Genomic DNA, 17702 nt, shown 5'->3' with positions numbered 1-17702 from the left:
AGGAGCATACATTCTTGCGTCCGACCACCACGACGAGGTAAAACACGTTCCTATTCCGATGAACATGATCACCGAAATGTACCTTTCATCGACGCTCCCCGCCCACGTTTCAGCACGCCTGCTCGTCATCTGCAATCTTGCCTGTCTTCGACTGCTCGCGACACAAATGAGACATCAGACTCCACGACAGCGAAGAGCCAGCATGCCGCACCGCGCACTCCTCACAGCAATTCCACGTGCGCAGAAAACGCGTCTTCCAGTCCTGCACTGAAGAGCACCCTCCTGTGGTCCGCAACATTCATTCACACAAGCAACTGGCTATTGAAGTGACCGAGGTGACGAGAACTGAGGCCATGAGCCTGAGTTCTACAGCAGTTTTACAGCATTCCTACAATATTCACGCCTCAACATACATGTCGGCCTCACTCGGACCAGCACGTGACATTTGGGCGTCAAATTCTATTGCACATGGATGCTCTCCGGATCCCGTCCAGGGCCACTGCGCGTGCCAGCATCCATCAATGGCCGCGGTCGTGCCGGCAACGCCGGCGCCAACCACTGCTGACGCTGCTAGTTTTACGCAGTGGGTCGTCAATGTAATTAGGGGCACGCACACTCCACGTACGGCCACCAACCACAGCGGTGCTTGTTCTAGCACCAACGATGACGCCACCGTTTTTAGATGTGAAGCATCTTTAGATGTGAAGCAATCCGGTGGTGGCAATCCCCTAGCAACAGCTGCGCCGCGCCTAGCAACCGGAGCAGGTGGCGAGCGGCGGAGGGTAAGGAAGAGGAGGAGCGCGCAGGCGTGTGATGGCGCTCGCATCGCGGAGGGTAGGGGAGAGGAGGAGTGTACCCGGTGAGGGCACTCGCGTCGCGGAGCTCGCTCGGGCGCTCCTCCTCTCCGCGCTCGGACCTATACTATATACCGGGTGTCCCAGTTATCTGTAGGCAAGGGTTAAAAAATACAATATTAGAGGCAGGCGAGTTAAATCAGTTGCAAATTGCTGACAGCCACCTTGCGCACTTCAGACAAATTTTTGTTTTGTGATTAGCTAATTGGTTAATTAGGACGATTTAACTAAATTGCTAAATATTGACTTTAGGTATGAAATGCTGCTTGCAAAGTTCGAGAGCGTCTTCAGAAGCCCCAACTGCATTATTTGCGATAAAGAAAGTCTCACGTATACCATTTTTTCCAAGCTGCAAAGAAAGCCCGCGAAATACAAAAGGAACCACGTGACTAGCGCACTCGCGCGCCGCGAGAATGCTGCCCTCAGCCGTGGTTTGAGCGAACGAAATCAGCTGCGGCCGCCACTCGCCGTCTCCGTTGCAGCGGTAGGCCGATAAGTGGGCGGTGGTTTCTTGGCCCGTTGCCAGCCAGTTGGCGCGCGTGACGGTGCAAGTTCTAGCGAGCGCGCGCCAAGAAACCACCTTTAACTTATCGGCCTACCGCTGCAACGGAGAGCGCGAGTCGCGGCCGCAGCTGATTTCGTTCGCTCAAACCACGGCTGAGGGCAGCATTCTCGCGGTGCGCGAGTGCGCTAGTCACGTGGTTCTTTTTGTATTTCGCGGGCTTTCTTCGCAGCTTGGAAAAAATGGTATACGTGAGACTTTATCGCAAATAATGCAGTTGGAGCTTCTAAAGACGCTCTCGAACTTTGCAAGCAGCAATGTAGTTAAATTGTCCTAATTAAAGAATTAGTTCATTACAAAACAAAAAATTGTCTGTAGTGCACAAGGTGGCTGTCAGCAATTTTCAACTGATTTCACTCGCCTGCCTGTAATATTGTATTTTTTAACGTTTGGCTAAAGATAGCTGGGACACCCTGTATATCTGCAGGGAGCTCGTGCTTTGGTGTCTTGATAGCGATGGAAGTCGGCGAAGTCGAATCTCTCGCGCCAATGATACCACTAGGACGAGGTGTAACACAATTCAACTCGAGCATTACGCATCTACATGCACACTCTCGTCTCTCTTCATTAATTTGCACACTCATCGGGTGCACACAAATGCATTCGCATTTCCTCACGATCCGCTTCGGGGAGGTGCGGCTTTTTTCTTTCTCAACCGGCCTTGCCGTCTCCCACGAAATCGCCATTGTATGCTCGACACACTTATGCGCGCAGCGGTCACCTTCATCGACATTGTCTCTGCAGCAGCCGTGGTCGCACTTGGCGAGCTTCCATGGTCCGCCACCGTTGTGCACGTCCTCGGCTGCAATTGCTTTTCCTAACAACTTCCATTCGTCGCGACACTCGCCCGCTACGCAGCTCCTAAAGCCTCGTGCCCGAGACTTAGTCGTCTCCGATGGTCCTTTCATGTTGACGACCTTGATTGCCCCCGAACCCTTTCTTGTCAAGCGTCAGAATCCCTCTCTTATATACGTCCCCATACTTTTTCTTTCGTGTTCACTTCTGTGTGCGAGAGCGAAGTGCATCTTCATACTTGCTCATGATCATCACTTGTTCGCCACCGCGCGGTGCCGCTAGCACAGCTCTTACCGACAGCTCATGACACGATCCGGATAGGACGCACTCACAATCTCCCCGTGCTGTATGCCACAGCCGCCCCCTCTCCGGTTTGGTTTCCACCTTTCAAAACAAAGTCCCGACAACGCCACGGCCAAGGCAGCCGAAGTCACGTTTCTGCATTACTCCCCATACCTGATAAAAGACGACTGGCGTGGCATCCGCACCACCTCCCCCCCTCAAAAATTTGCATTTTGAATGAGCAAATACGAAGGAATGGGTATACGCCCGACCACACAATAAATGGTGGTTGAACCGCCCCCCCCTCATACCTTCTCCTCCGGAAAAAAATTTCCCGCTGCACAGTTGATCGTTACACAAGTATTCATGTTTTGTCATGGTGCAGGTAAGCTTTCTTAGGTTGTCTCAGTGAACTCCAACTTCTTTTGGTCAGCATTTTTCAGCATAAATATTCCGTTGTAAATACTCCAAACTTGATGAAAAATATGGATATGGTAATTACGATGCGAATGCTGCAACTATTATTGGCCGTGGGGGTGTACATTGAGACTAGTGGGTGGATGCTGGTATGAGTAAATGGTGCACTTAGATGGTGACATGTATTGTGGGAGGATTGTGGATGTGGCCTGTGTATGACTGGATCTACCTCAGTGTAGAAGAGGTATGTTAAGGCAACTGTAAATATAGGTCTGGCGTGCATTCCCGGCCGCATGTGTACTTGTCACAAGTGCTGCGTTTTGACAGAATTCAAATCTGTTTAATATTTTGTTGCTGCAGTGACTGCCACGAGTTACAAACTTCTTTGTGCTAGAAATTGCAGCAACAATTTCCTGCGGCGTTTATTGAACTCTCATTTCGTCTGCATGTTAGAGTGCTTTGAAACGCACCCCATGTAAAACCATAAATCATCATAAACTGGTACACTTCCACCCACCGGCATTTCAGGAGCTACTTCACAGAATCAAGCAGCCATGGCGAGCCAATTAAGCATACTGCAGAGAATAATGAAAATACCAGGAACATATACTGTCACAACTAATGAGCGTGAGGATTTCTATAAATGAAATTTGTGTCACGCAAAGAAAACATAATACGCGCTCTTACTCGCAAACTTGAGTATCGGCTAGTGATTATTTAGGGAATAATAAATTGGCTCACTATAACAAATTTTACAACTACAGAAGTACCACTTGGATGGGAACTCTGGAAGGGAACTGTAGACATGCTAGAGTGATATTAATATGAGCTTTCTTCAGCAACCTATTAATTCATACATTTTCTGGCTGGAATGTGAAGTCCGCGAAATACAAAAAAGAAAAAAAAGAAATCTACCGCATGTTCATGATTGCAAAGCGTAGCAAGAAACGCCCTCAGATAACTTTAGGTAGAGTGTACTAGAACAGGGGAGTGCCCGGAACGAGCCTCGAAAAATGAAGCCCAAACAGGGTCAATCCGCTTGCAGCGCTGCGATCGGTAGTCTGCAATGTGTCGTCGTTTAAGAGTCGCGCGCGCCTTCGCCGAAGTGGTACAGGGGTAGAATGGCCGCTTCCCACTCAAAAGGCCCGGGATCGAATTGCAGCTGTAGGTAGTGGGTTTTTATTCTTAGCGTCACATTTTAGAGCTGCATTGGTTTTCCTTTGTTTCTTAAAACTAGCTTCAGTTGCTACGTGTTGCTTCAAAAAGTTACAGAAAATGTGAAGTAAAATAGAAGAAATTTGTCAGTGAGCGCAGTTATTTGCAGCGCCACCGCCCGGGATTGAACAAAAACGTAAAGTATATGGCCTCCGAGATTTTCGCGAATACGGGACTGGAAACGAGATTTCACATTTTATGATACTTTTTGTAGCAATGCGTGGCAACAGAAGCTAGTTTTAAGAAAGAAAGTAAAAAACCAACACAGCTATAAAACGTGACACTAAGAATAAAAACCTACCATCTACAACTGCGATTCGAACCCGGGCCTTTTGAGTGGGAATCGGGCATTCTACCCTTGCACCACTTTGCCGGAGCCGCGCGCAACACTTAAACGACGCCACATTGCAGACTACCGATCGCAGCGCTGCAGGTGGATCGACCCTGTTTGGGCTTCACTTTCTGTACATTGTTGCTGCGGTCGTTCCGAGCACTCCCCTGTTCTAGTACACTCTACTTTAGGGCAAGCCGCCGTTTTGCCTGTTACCCGCCGCCCGACACAGCGTTGCGCGTCATCACAATGGCGCGGATCGAGCGCCAACTAGATATGTCGGGAAAATGGTGCCGACGGCGAATCTGAAAAGATGTGTCACTTGTGCTTACTGTGACATCTCTTTTAAGCGAGGCTTATCAGTTTCACGACAAAAAGCAGGATTTACCAATTCACTAACCTGAAACAAGTCGCACTAGCTCATCTTCGCTGACGAGTCCTTTGGCGGAAGGCTCTATGACCACAAAAGCGGTTGGTGCTTCTCCGAATTCTGGATGATCGATGCCAACAACTGCAGCTTCCAGAACAAGCGGGTGCTGGGTCAGAAGAGTCTCTATTTCTGCTGGAGCCACCTGCTCATCCAGACACTTGATCATATCTTTGAGGCGCTCCACAATGTATAGCTGGCCAGAGCGGTCATAGCACCCGGCATCGCCTGCATGACGATGGCGTGCTGTGTCAAAATCTGCAGTTCACAGTAGCACGGTGAACTGTCCGTGCTGGCATGAATTCGTGTTGCAAAACAGCGTAAGGAAAATGGGCGAAAGCACAGCACAGTAGGTGCGCTAGCTGCCACGTAATGCTTTTTTATATAGCCAGCATTTTATACGTGATATGGCCACCCTCCAAACCTCAACACAAATGCTAACCCCAAGCGCACATCTTGTGGGAATACGCGTAGACACAGTTAAAGTGAAAGTGTGTAGCCGAAAGTGACCACACCGCATGTGATAACGGCAATGACCAATTATCTGCACACCACTGTTACATCATTCGCTCCTATGCGTATTCAGCCTCCAGCACGTGGATTGATCGGCACACAACATAGGTGCCACTATCGTACTAATCAAATGCGCCTATTCTGCTTTCTGTCCTGCTTGCTAGTTTGTAGTTTGTACAAACTACGAATTTCGCAGGTTTGCATGATTTATTTTCTTATTCTCGGACAGTGTTGCTTCAGATGTAAGCTTAGCTTGTCATGTTACATACCACGTAAACATGTTACAAGAGATCCTGTTATTTGACAGAGTACCATGTACACTGACATCTCTAATTACAATTATGGATATGGCAAGCGGTCAGGCTCTCCTACCTATTGGTCCAGCTTCCTTAATTGAGCCGCAGCAAGGGATTGAATATCTACTGTCATTCTAACACGGCTTTCTAAATAAAAAGAAATATTCCATTTTATCCAGCAGTTTATCAAGTGAATTTGTCAACTTTTTCATGCAAAGTTACAAACTATAAAGACGTACTAAGTGTTCAAGTAGAGGCTGCCTTTTTGTTAAAAAAAAACAACCAAGTAAGGCAAAAAAAGCAAAACCAATAATTTTGTGATTATCAGGATATTTATCTATATGGTGGCCACATCGCAAATTATTTAGATGTTTTCTACAATCGGGTGCGATATCGTCTAAACAACATTTGCCAGATGACTAGGGTCACGTAACTTACCACTTCGCAACCATCGCTGGTCATCAAGTACTTGGGCAGTCTCATCTTGCCGTTTGTAGTAGCCCCTCATGAGGTGCGGTGCGCGAAAAGTGATCTCGCCCACTTCACAAGGACCAAGCTGTCGACCACTAGCATTGTCGATTATCTGCATAGCAATTAACAAGGAATGACATTGATATAAACACCAACGAACCGTACTCTCGATGCCGACACACACACACACGCACACACACCCATATATATATATATATATATATATATATATATATATATATATATATATATATATATATATTATTACAGTGTGTCACTCCCAGAGGGAATCGAAAGCAGCTGGAGAAGAGGAAGACGACGACGACGCTGCTCCTCTGATCACCACGGTCTTTTGTGCCTCGATGTTCATTAAATACCCCTTAAACATCTCTTGTGCACGTAACAGGTTGGTGGAAGGTGCTGGGTACGATGAACCCCACGACGGAAGCACTACTACCTGGACTTCGCCGCAGCCGCCGTCTTGCCGGACTCCCATCATCGCCGATCGAGATGTCTCACGACCAGAGCGCTGGTGCTTCGAGGGCGACGGCGATAGGTTCCTTGCCTTACTATCGAGTTCCGCCGAACTTTGGCCGGACCTCTGGAGAAGACGTGGACGAGTGGCTGAAGAAATAAAAGAGGGTGAGCAGAAGCAACGGCTGGGATTCGTCAGAGCAGCTCAGTCATGTTGTATTTTCACTGACTAACACAGCTCTCATGTGGTATGAGAACCACGAAGACATGTTCACATCTTGGGATCGTTTTGTTGAGGAAGTACAGAAGTGTTTCGGTGATTCCAACGCGAAGAAGAAGCGGGCGGAGCAGACATTAGCTCAGAGGGCACAGCTTCCAGGTTAGACGTGTACCACGTACATTGAAGAAATTTTGAAGTTGTGTAACATAGTGGATGCCAGGATGACTGAAGAAGATAAGGTTGGACACGTTCTGAAGGGGATAGCGGAAGATGTGTGCAATTTCCTGATCGGAAAAGAGAGCCTGACCTCCGTGTCCGACGTGATGCAGCATTGTCGCACATTTGAAACGCTAAAGATGCGACGGATAGCGCCAAAATTTAGCCGTCTCTCTAACGTCCCGACGGTGGCTAGTGTCGACACAATGACGCCCAATGACCTGGCATCGACAATACGGCAGATTGTGAGAGAAGAACTGTTTCGGTGTCAGCGAATCTCTCATGACCCCAGCGACTTCCAGGACAGCTATGCAAGAGACGCAGAACGCGCACGAACCCCGGCTACTCTGGCTCCATGGCAACCATCAGTTAATTCGGCAGATTCCGACGAATACAGAGGCACACGGCGATCTGGGTTCTCGTATCGGCCACCCTCGAATGACTAACGACGTTTGCGCTCACCTCGTTTCCCTCAGCGAATTTCGGCTGGCTACGGTGCCCGTGAAGAGCGATATTCCCATCCTACGCCTTCTCATAGGGCTGGCTACTCTGAGCAGCCGCGTGTGTCCCCACCTCTTCCGGCGTGCTACCGATGTGGTGTTCCGGGTCACATCTCACGTTTCTGTAACTACCGCCCTTCATACCAGCGAGAGCCCTTGCACATGGACACCCAGCCTTTTGACCACACGTTCTCTACGCCACGGCCACCACGCACATCTGCCAGTTTACGCTACCCGTCGCCGGCCTCTGATCGAAGCTTGACTCCGCCGCCAGCTCCACGTGCTCCACGATCCCCATCGCCGCGGCGTCGTACGCAATCACCGCCGCCGGAAAACTAGTAGGTGCGGCCAATGGGGGTGAGGCCGCAGGATACCAGGCACTATCGACAGACATACCTCCGTCATTGTTTATGCTCAAGAACAAAGTTCACGTACTTGTTGATGGTGTCCCTACCATGGCACTTGTGGATACGGGTGCGACTATTTGTGTAATGAGTGCTAATTTCAAGAACCTTCTTGGGCCTAAGGTGATGTTTTGTTTGAGTCGTGGAGTGACATTACGTGGTGTGAGTGGTGACGCGTTGTGTTCTGTGGGAGTTTGTACTGTGGATGTGTCCTTGTGCGGCAAAGTGTTTCCCACAGAATTTGCTGTTATTAAGCGATCCACGCACGACGTTATTTTGGGAATCGATTTCTTGCGGGAGTGTGGGGCAACCGTTGACTGCAGAAGTGGGCACCTTTCCGTGCACGGTAGTTTTCCAGCTGCGCTCTTGGAGAATTCACCGCGTGATGATTGCAGCTTTTTTGTCTTCGAGGACACGGTCGTTCCTGCATTATCTGCCATGCGTGTTCCAGTGACTTGTTCTAGTAACGACCTCGCCACGTTCGACGCCACACTCGAACCGATTCCTTGGGCCTGTGTGAAAAAGAACATTTTAGTCCCCCATTGCGTGGTGTCTGTAGTTAACGGACGCACAAGTGTGTGGGTAATCAACAATTCAATGGAGCCTGCAGTGTTGCCTGGTGGCATGAAACTTGCTGCATTCAACCCCGAATCATCTACGACGCTGGTGGCTCTTCTCGATGCTGCAGGCGAGAACGGACATGTAGCTTCTCAACGGTCAGATGATTTAAAACTGCTACAAATGATCAGCAAGTCACATAGCCAAAGCGAACGTCACACCCTCCTTAACGTTCTCTCCAAGCACTCTAAAGTGTTCGACTTCTCAAAACGCAGCCAAATGCCCTCAATTCCATCGTCTCGAATACGTCATCGAATCAACACCGCGTCCGCGCATCCCATACGGCAGAAGCCTTACAGAGTGGCACCATCAGAGCGCGAGATTATCAACGAGCAAGCGCAAGAGATGCTAACGAAGGGAGTAATTCAAGAATCGGCGAGTCCCTGGGCCGCACCAGTCATTCTTGTGAACAAGAAAGATGGTACGTGGAGATTCTGCGTAGACTATCGCCGACTGAATTCCGTTACCAAAAAAGATGTCTATCCGCTGCCGCGTATTGATGACGCCATAGACTGTTTACATTCTGCTTCCTATTTTTCCTCTGTTGATTTAAGGTCCGGTTATTGGCAAATTCCAATGCACGCAGCTGACAAGGAAAAAACGGCATTCGTTACCCCAGACGGGCTGTACGAATTCAACGTGATGCCGTTCGGATTGTGTAATGCGCCGGCGACATTCGAAAGATTCATGGACACTATTCTGCGGGGCTTGAAATGGCAGATTTGTATGTGCTACCTTGATGACGTAGTAATTTTCGGACGCACATTTCAGGAGCATAATACTCGTCTGGATATTGTGCTCGACTGTATTGAAAAGGCTGGGCTTGTGTTGAATTCAAAGAAGTGCCATTTTGCTGAGCGTCAAACTTTAGTGTTAGAACATCTCGTCGATAAAGATGGCATTAGACCTGACCCACAGAAGACAGAAGCCGTTGCATCATTCGAACCCCCTAAATATCTGAAACAGCTTCGTAGCTTCATCGGGCTCTGCTCATATTTTCGGCGGTTCACATCCGGCTTCTCGGATATCTGTCACCCCCTCACGAATCTTCTACGCAAGAACACTCCGTTTCAGTGGACCCCTGACTGTGATACCGCTTTTCGCCAGCTGAAGTTTCTGTTAACTTCACAACCAATCCTTCAGCACTTCGACCCTTCGTCTCCAACAGAGATTCACACAGACGCAAGTGGCGTCGGCATCGGCGCCGTTGTTATTCAGCGCTCTGGCAACAAAGAACATGTCGTAGCGTATGCAAGCCGTTCCTTAAGCAAGCCTGAACGCAACTACACTGTAACCGAGCAAGAATGCCTTGCAGTCGTATTTGCCTTGCAGCGGTTTCGATCGTACATTTACGGTCGCCCGTTTACCATCGTAACAGATCACCATTCTCTATGCTGGTTGGTCAACCTTCGCGACCCATCCGGACGCCTCGCTCGATGGGCCCTTCGTCTACATGAATACGAATTCACTATTTCGTACAAAAGTGGCCGTCGACACGCTGATGCGGATTGCCTTTCTAGGATGCCACTACCAACGACAGATTGTGAAGCCGACAACTTTGACCATCTTATCGCTTCTCTGTCAGCTGACTTTCCGGATGCTTCGACTTTCGCCGCTGAGCAGCGCAAAGACCCCAGCTTGAAAGCTCTTTTTCCTCCAACGCCACTGCCAGAGGGAATCAAAAGCAGCTGGAGAAGAGGAAGACGACGACGACGCTGCTCCTCCGATCACCACGCTCTTTTGTGCCTCGGTGTTCATTAAATACCCCTTAAACATCTCTTGTGCACGTAACAATATATGTATATATACACACAATAATAATGAGGAGTAACAGACAATAATGCCAAGGAATGTGTAGGGGATGCTAATAGTGGTAAGGTAAATGTAAGGTAAATTCGAAGGTCGCAGGTTCGGTTCCTGCCCGCGGCAAGTCACCTTTTCGTCCACTTTTGCTTTCTTCACATTTACCTTACATTTATTAATAATACCATCCCCTATACTTTTTAACATCTCGCAGAGGAACCAATGTCGAATATTTCTCGGTTGTGACTGTGTGTGTGTGTGTGCGGTGAACACTGACGTGTGTGCGCGTATCACTTGTCCCCTCTTTCCTCCTTGCTCTCTCAATTCTTTTTAACACGAAAGTGTTTTATGCCGGGGTCCACCAAGGCTTCAGTGACGTATTTACGATGGCAAAGAAAAAAGTTCCGTCAACGAGCATCGAACCCACGACCACTCGTTCCGCAACAACAGATGCCGGACACGCTATCCACTGCGCCACGGTCACAGACCCTATGGGCTTTACAAACGCGCGTTTTATATCCACCACTCTCCCGGTCAACAAGGTATTGTTGCCCTCTGGGAGCGGTAAATTAAAGTAATTTGTCATTACTGTGGCTTCCGCGATTAGCACCTGGAACGCGTTACACGTCCCTCCCATTGGACACGTTTTCGATAGAAGTTCAATTTCCTCAATGCCTTAACACACCGCCAGGTGGCAACCATAGCCTAGCGTCGTAAAAGCGTCGGCCTCGCTCATAGGTCTGCGACGTGCGCCTGCCTCATCTGACTGTAGCACCGCGTTCCCCGCTCACGCGCTCGCCCCTAGAAAAATCGCGGCCAGGCTGCCGTGGCGGCACGACGCGCTTTGCGTTTCCCTCTAGTCCGGCCGTGGTGTTCAATCACATTTTAACATGGCGCGACCAAGATTGTGCCCAATACGCGACGCTCTTCTGGCGGTCACACTTCGTCCTCTGATTACGCTTTCAGCGTTAACTACTACAGCTACCGCAAGGGTTTGTTTAATCATTTAACATGGACGTTAGTTGTCGGGATGGAGATGTACCACCAATTATCAAAGTGGGTGCCCCCACGTTAAACCAAGGAGGTTACATTTAAACCTTCTTGCGTTAAACGGCGCTGTAGCTGCCAGACATGAAAATACGTTGTGCAAACTGTCTTTATCAATGTACATTAAACATTCAGTTACTTCTGTAGGGGCACGGTTTACTTTCGTGTTATTCCGATTCCTATGACGGAGGGATCAACCATGTTTTCTCCCCTTCTCCCTCCCCAGTGTAGTGTAGCAAACCGGGTACAACCCGGTTAATCTCCCTGCTTTTCCTTCGCTTTTACCTCTCTCTCTCTGTCTGCCTTTGCATTATTTTCTGTTGGTGTTCTTTAATATTGTGTATAACAAACAAAAACGAGCCCTTAAAATGAACACTGCCCTCCTTTATATATATATATATATATATATATATATATATATACCTACCTGCCATAGGCTTACCTGCCTTAGTTTATATCTATCCAGACACGGTGAGAACACACATTGGTAATTTAACTGTGAAGGCGTAAAGAAAAATCGACATCGGCAGCGTCGACCCCACGAATGCGAAGAATAAAAATCAGGATCCCAGCAGGAATCGAACTCAAGCATTCTGCGATGCAGTCAGGTATTCCACCAGAGCCACGCTAGGTCTTGAAACTGCTTTGGAAAAATACCCTAAAGACACACTAAAGGCAGGTTCACACCAAACGCGGGCAAGCGGATTTTGAAAGCGGAGTGGCAGCGAAGGCGCGCGGCTGTTTCGACTGACCACGTTGCCTTCTGCAAGCTCCATCGCGCGGGCGGAGCAATTCACCAATCGACGGTGGACGTGTTGCCATCTTGCGGCACTACGCGACACTGAACGCGCGTGCCTCGGCCCCGATTGGCTGCGTCCAAAGCGGCGAATTGTTCCGCGCGGAGAAAATCGGTCTGGGCGCGATCCGGGAAAGCGGACGCGGATATTCGCTTTTGCGGATAATCCGCGTCCACTTTCCAGATCCGCGCTCGGTGTGAACGTGCCCTAAATCAATAATAGTAGATCACGTGGACAGTTCTTTACCGTATGTATTAGGATGATATCGCCTCATGCGAGCAGTTTTTCACCAGCGGCAGGCACCAAGTACAGCGGTAGTGAACATGGATTAAAAGTGCATTCAAACTTTTTTTATCGTGACCAGCTTAACTTTTCATTATATTTCGCTAAATATGGGTGTGATATTGCTTTCGTTGAGCAACATTTATTTGGGGTGAATATTGCAGAGTAAGTTTGGATATTTATAAATACTGCCTGGGGGAATACTACCTGGCTGAACATACGTGTCTAAGCAACTAAGCCCTGGATTGAATGGTACCAGTGAAATGCAAAATAAGAGCACGGTCCACTGCAGTGCGGCGACTGGTTCTTCATATAGAAAACTGAATAATATCCTCCATGGTACTACATAGTTTCATATGTATGACATACCTTGTATTCCATCATTGGCAATGGGTAACCGACGCTGCGATATCCGATTGTCTTCGGCGCTGGGATACACATAAAGCCGGTAGCTTCGGACATTCCGTATCCATTTCTTAAGCTCTCTAGCTGGAATACCTAGAAACAATGGATAAGGTTGGTGCGAGAAAAGCTGCACATACTCTGACTCTGAGGTATCCATAAAATAATTCATGTTGATATGGGTATGTTGCAATATTGTCACTTTGGTCTTTTCTTGCCGATGTAGCCTACAATATGTCATATTGTTCCATTAGTGTGGTAATAGCCCGTTATAGCCTGTATTTCTGGCCCGCTGTCTTCCTTTCTCGCTGGCTATTAGTCTAATAAACCACTGTTCTCGCCTCGCCAATACTAAACTTTGAAGCTCTATATGCAACGAGTAACTCATCATTCGGCCCTTCCAACGATTGCCTTACCACTTGCACTACATAATTGTTATCCGTAGGTCCCATGTCTTGTCCCTAACACCATTCCCTGCTTGGATCTATGCAACGAAGTAGTTTTTCTATGCATGCTATACACCTACTCTTAATCTGTTCGATTGCAGAGACGCAAATGTGTGCTTGCGCGTTAGGAACTGCATACTCAACAAATTGTGCACATGGAGCTACAACCAACTTCTCAGCCAGGAAACTTCCATGATTTTTTGCCACCACGCTTCTACAACCAGACTATCTGCCCCAAACATTATCCTCTGGATAAAGAGGCTCACAGAGGAGCTGGGTGTCAACTAAGAAAGAGAAGCACTCGAAGCATTCTTGTGTTTCTGTATCGTCAGTTCTCCGTTTTAAGCGGTGTAAGTCGATTCAAAGATGCAAATTCAAAGATTTAGATCGGTGCTGAGGGCTCCGTGATCAACGGTATAACACGATCAGACGGAATTCTGCCCATCCCTTGAATTCACGAGAATTCCCCATAATGTAAAAATATACCGCGGATATTTTAATCAGAGAATAGATACATGAAGTTTATGTTGACTTCTTGAATTTTATTTAAAAGTCTCCGTAAAGAAATCTACAGCATTTGGTTGCCTTAGCCAGTTCCATTGGGGTTAACATCCCACTGATATGGTTCACGCAAGTTATAAAAAAGGAGGCGCTGCTAGAAGGAAGCCATATTTGTTAACGATGTAATATTATTCATTTATTTATTCAGTTTTGAATAAGCGACAAAGCCCATATTTGTCCAAATATTGTAGTTTGATACCGCTAAGTAACTTTCTTTGCAGGTGAGAGATCGTTTAATTTGATAATTCTTTGCCAGGGCAGATGAGCTGCTGCGTTTTTTATCATTCTGCTCTAATCAATTAGTGTTTTGTATTGCACGAGCAGAAATAGTTTCCGTCGGAAAGGAACTGAATGTTATTACCCTGCTGGATTTTTGAAGCCTGCTTTTCATATCTGCGAAATTGTGTGATAATATCATAGAGTTGTTGTTCAATAACTGAATATTTGTAACTTTCATAGTTCTAGAACACCGTAACGAACACTATCACACATTGAGGCAACTTCCATTACATCTACTTATAGAAATGCATTGTAAGCCTTCGGCATGCGTGCCTCATTCATCTGTAGCAAATTATAAGTTGGCGGCGGCGATAACTTGCGCATTGCTAAATTTTAAAAGCACTTAATGACAGAAAGCCTGCGTACATTTCATTTTTATTTGCTGCAGCGAGCGCCAAGAAAGCCAACTAAATATTGCGAAAGTGTGATGTACGCACTTTATGTTGGTGGTTATGTCTATACTGACGAAGCAGCGTTATTTTATGCAGAGTTGTCGCGCCACTCAAGTACAAATATATCATGATTTTTTCCGACCAATGGTTAGGAAGAAAAACGCTGGTACATTCGAAGGAACATTATGAATGTTGGCCGTGTGGCGAACGTTCATGCTCCACGCCGTGACTACAGACTGGGAGCACAGTATGTTGGCTCGGGGGATTTAAAATTACTCATAATGATTGAAGCCAACGACCTTTCAACGCAACTAACCCACAGAAAGTTCCAACATAAACCAAGGACTTGTTCCAGGGCCGATTGCATACAATATCGCGATCTGAGCGTACCCGAACCAATATTACATTATTACAACTGCATACACTTGCTGGATACAAGAGGAGGCTTTCCGGTGCAGTACTAGAAACAGATGCGCTCGATCGAGCCAAGAGACAGCTAACTAAAAGCTTTGCAAACACTATTAAGCGGTAATGATGTGATCTAATCAGGCGTTTAACGTCATATCAAGAGCAACCGAGGTTGAACCTAGAATTTTTGCCTCAGCGGCAGAGCACCGCAGCCCCTGTTCAACCGCGGAGGACAACATTATCGGGATATGAAACTACATAAGAATTATGATTATACACATTTTCACTGCTGTGCGCTGACATTGCATGGATAATTGATTTATATGACTGCGACTCTTGGAGCTCAAATGTGATTTTGCATGATAACGGTACCGTCCTCGGTAGGCGCAAAGTATATAACAATAAATACAATCACTTGAAGTAAAATTCGGCTGTTCCAAGCTCACCTGAAGAATTCGATGATACAGGTCTTCACTTGAACATGTGCCAGTTATAATGATCCGTTTCAATGATGGGACAAGTCCTTCGCCCAAATGAAAGACCAGCTTTCGGAAAGCCGTAGGAAATGCGCAGAGGCTAGGTAACCTGGAAGTGAGTTGCACCTTAAGAATATTCTTGCGATGTTTATTAAAATACCGCGCAGGTTCGCTAATACTATTAAATCGCCAGTCAATGACAACCAAAAACATACATGTGCGAACTCTAGAGGCTGCCGCCAAGCGAGCGCAGCAGTAATCAAAGCGGCGTATCGTTTTGATTACTGCTAAGCGAAACCACTGAACATTTCACGGTGTAAACCACTGAACATTTCACTGAGCTTCGCCCAAGCTCTTCATCATTGACCGGTGGATATGCTGTAATTTTTTGAACAGTGCGTCTCAACCGTTGAACTTTGACCCATCGCAATGCAGTCACTGTGGCTGTGAAAGAAAACCACGCATTCGAGGTGAACAGTGGCTCCATAATCTGATAACTACAGCGAAAACTTAAATTTATTTGCATTAAAACGATTTAAACAAAGCGTCCAACCATGCTTTTTTTCACAAACTTCGCGCGAAGCCACGTCTGATGTCGTGGTATCACCTTGCATGTTGGCAACTTCATCACTTTAGAGAACGCTGCTGATTTGGGATGCTGAATGACAAGAAAGGTAAGGCTTGCAAAGAAAGAACTTATAGCTCGAGACTTCCTCTGCGCTGGCCATGCGGTGATAGAGCGCACTTGCTGCTTGCATGTGCTGAAGTGAGCGCGAACAGGTGAGCAACGGTACCACCTTGAGTATAGTGTACCAGAATAATTTAAAACCTTGAGGGCAGACTTTCATTAAATATGGTGTTGTTAAAGTGTACCTGATGTTTCTTCGCAATCTCGACGAACTCTTTTGGGGACAGTCCTCCTGTTGACGGCACGACCATGGCCCCCGTGAGGAAGGCAATCATCGGTATGATGAACCCACATATATGCGTCAGTGGATTCCATCCGAGGACCACGTCTTTGTCCTTGAAAAACTCGGTCGACCTAAAGAACGTCCAATAATACAATAATTATGCCGTTATAGTTCACGTCCGCAGTTACGTTTTTAGATGCCCCACCTGCTTGGTGTTTCACTTTCTCAGCATCTTGTTTATATGGCTTGCTTTATAACGTAGTGCTCTATAAACGGAGACTGTTTTCACCACAGGTAATTTCTTTATTCACCCGCCCCCCTTAAGTTAGACCTTCTCGGGGCTGTCTAGGATGTAACCTGATACCCTTTTTCTTATGCACGAGGCTCCTCATTTTCCCTTGTCACGCAGCCTGTTTTTATGAACGCCTTAGATGGTGAACATCGACGACACCGGCAGAGGGTTCGCAAGAACAGCTGCTCTGAAAAAGCATTATAACAACCTGTCACCAGAGCCTGTGGCTTTTGTAGGCATGGCAAAATAGCTAACACCATGATTAAGGGACATACAGGGACATGCATTAGGCTAGTTTTCATGAACTTAAACAGATGTGTGATGTTGGAAATTATGATGTTGAAATGTATATTTTGAATTAATTCCAGCAGTTTTGAGTAATGTGCTGACGTGTGACATGACCTTTAACTAATCAGCACTTGCAGCGGTTGCTAAAATATCCACATATAGAAACAAAACAAAAAACGAAGGACGCTTGGGCTTCGCCTCATAAGAGGACCTGATAGCGTAATTGGGCTTCGTCCGCATCGCCATCTCAATCGGTGTCCTCGCTTCGCTTCTTGGTGGATGCCTCAATCTATGCCGCTAGGAATGGAGCGTGTGTGCGAGTAACATTGGCCGCTTACAATAATGCGGAGAACGCTTACTGCATGTACAGTTGCGAAGTGCCCACTACGCCATATTTCGTCCTTTTGCGAAACACCGAGGCACTCACTACGCGTCCCTAAAGCAACACACCAATTTACGTAGCTGTTCATTTTGTTACGTTTTTTTTACGATTATCACTATATATGTCTGATCGCTTTGTAATGGGTGGACCTCTAATCCCATCACTCGTTGTGCAAATCACAAGTCTTGACGCCTAGCGTGATTCACGCTTCTGCCACGCAACATGACGTGCTTTAAGAAGACTCCGAGCATTACATGACATTCGCATATGGTTTTTTGAGAAGCAGTTCCAAGCAATTTCATGGCTTTGTGCTAGAGCACCTGCTTGCCATGCAGAAGGCC

This window comes from Rhipicephalus sanguineus, chromosome 8 (genome assembly GCF_013339695.2).
Source record: "Rhipicephalus sanguineus isolate Rsan-2018 chromosome 8, BIME_Rsan_1.4, whole genome shotgun sequence".
Classification (NCBI taxonomy): Eukaryota; Metazoa; Arthropoda; class Arachnida; order Ixodida; family Ixodidae; genus Rhipicephalus; species Rhipicephalus sanguineus.
This window is presented reverse-complemented; position numbering follows the sequence as displayed.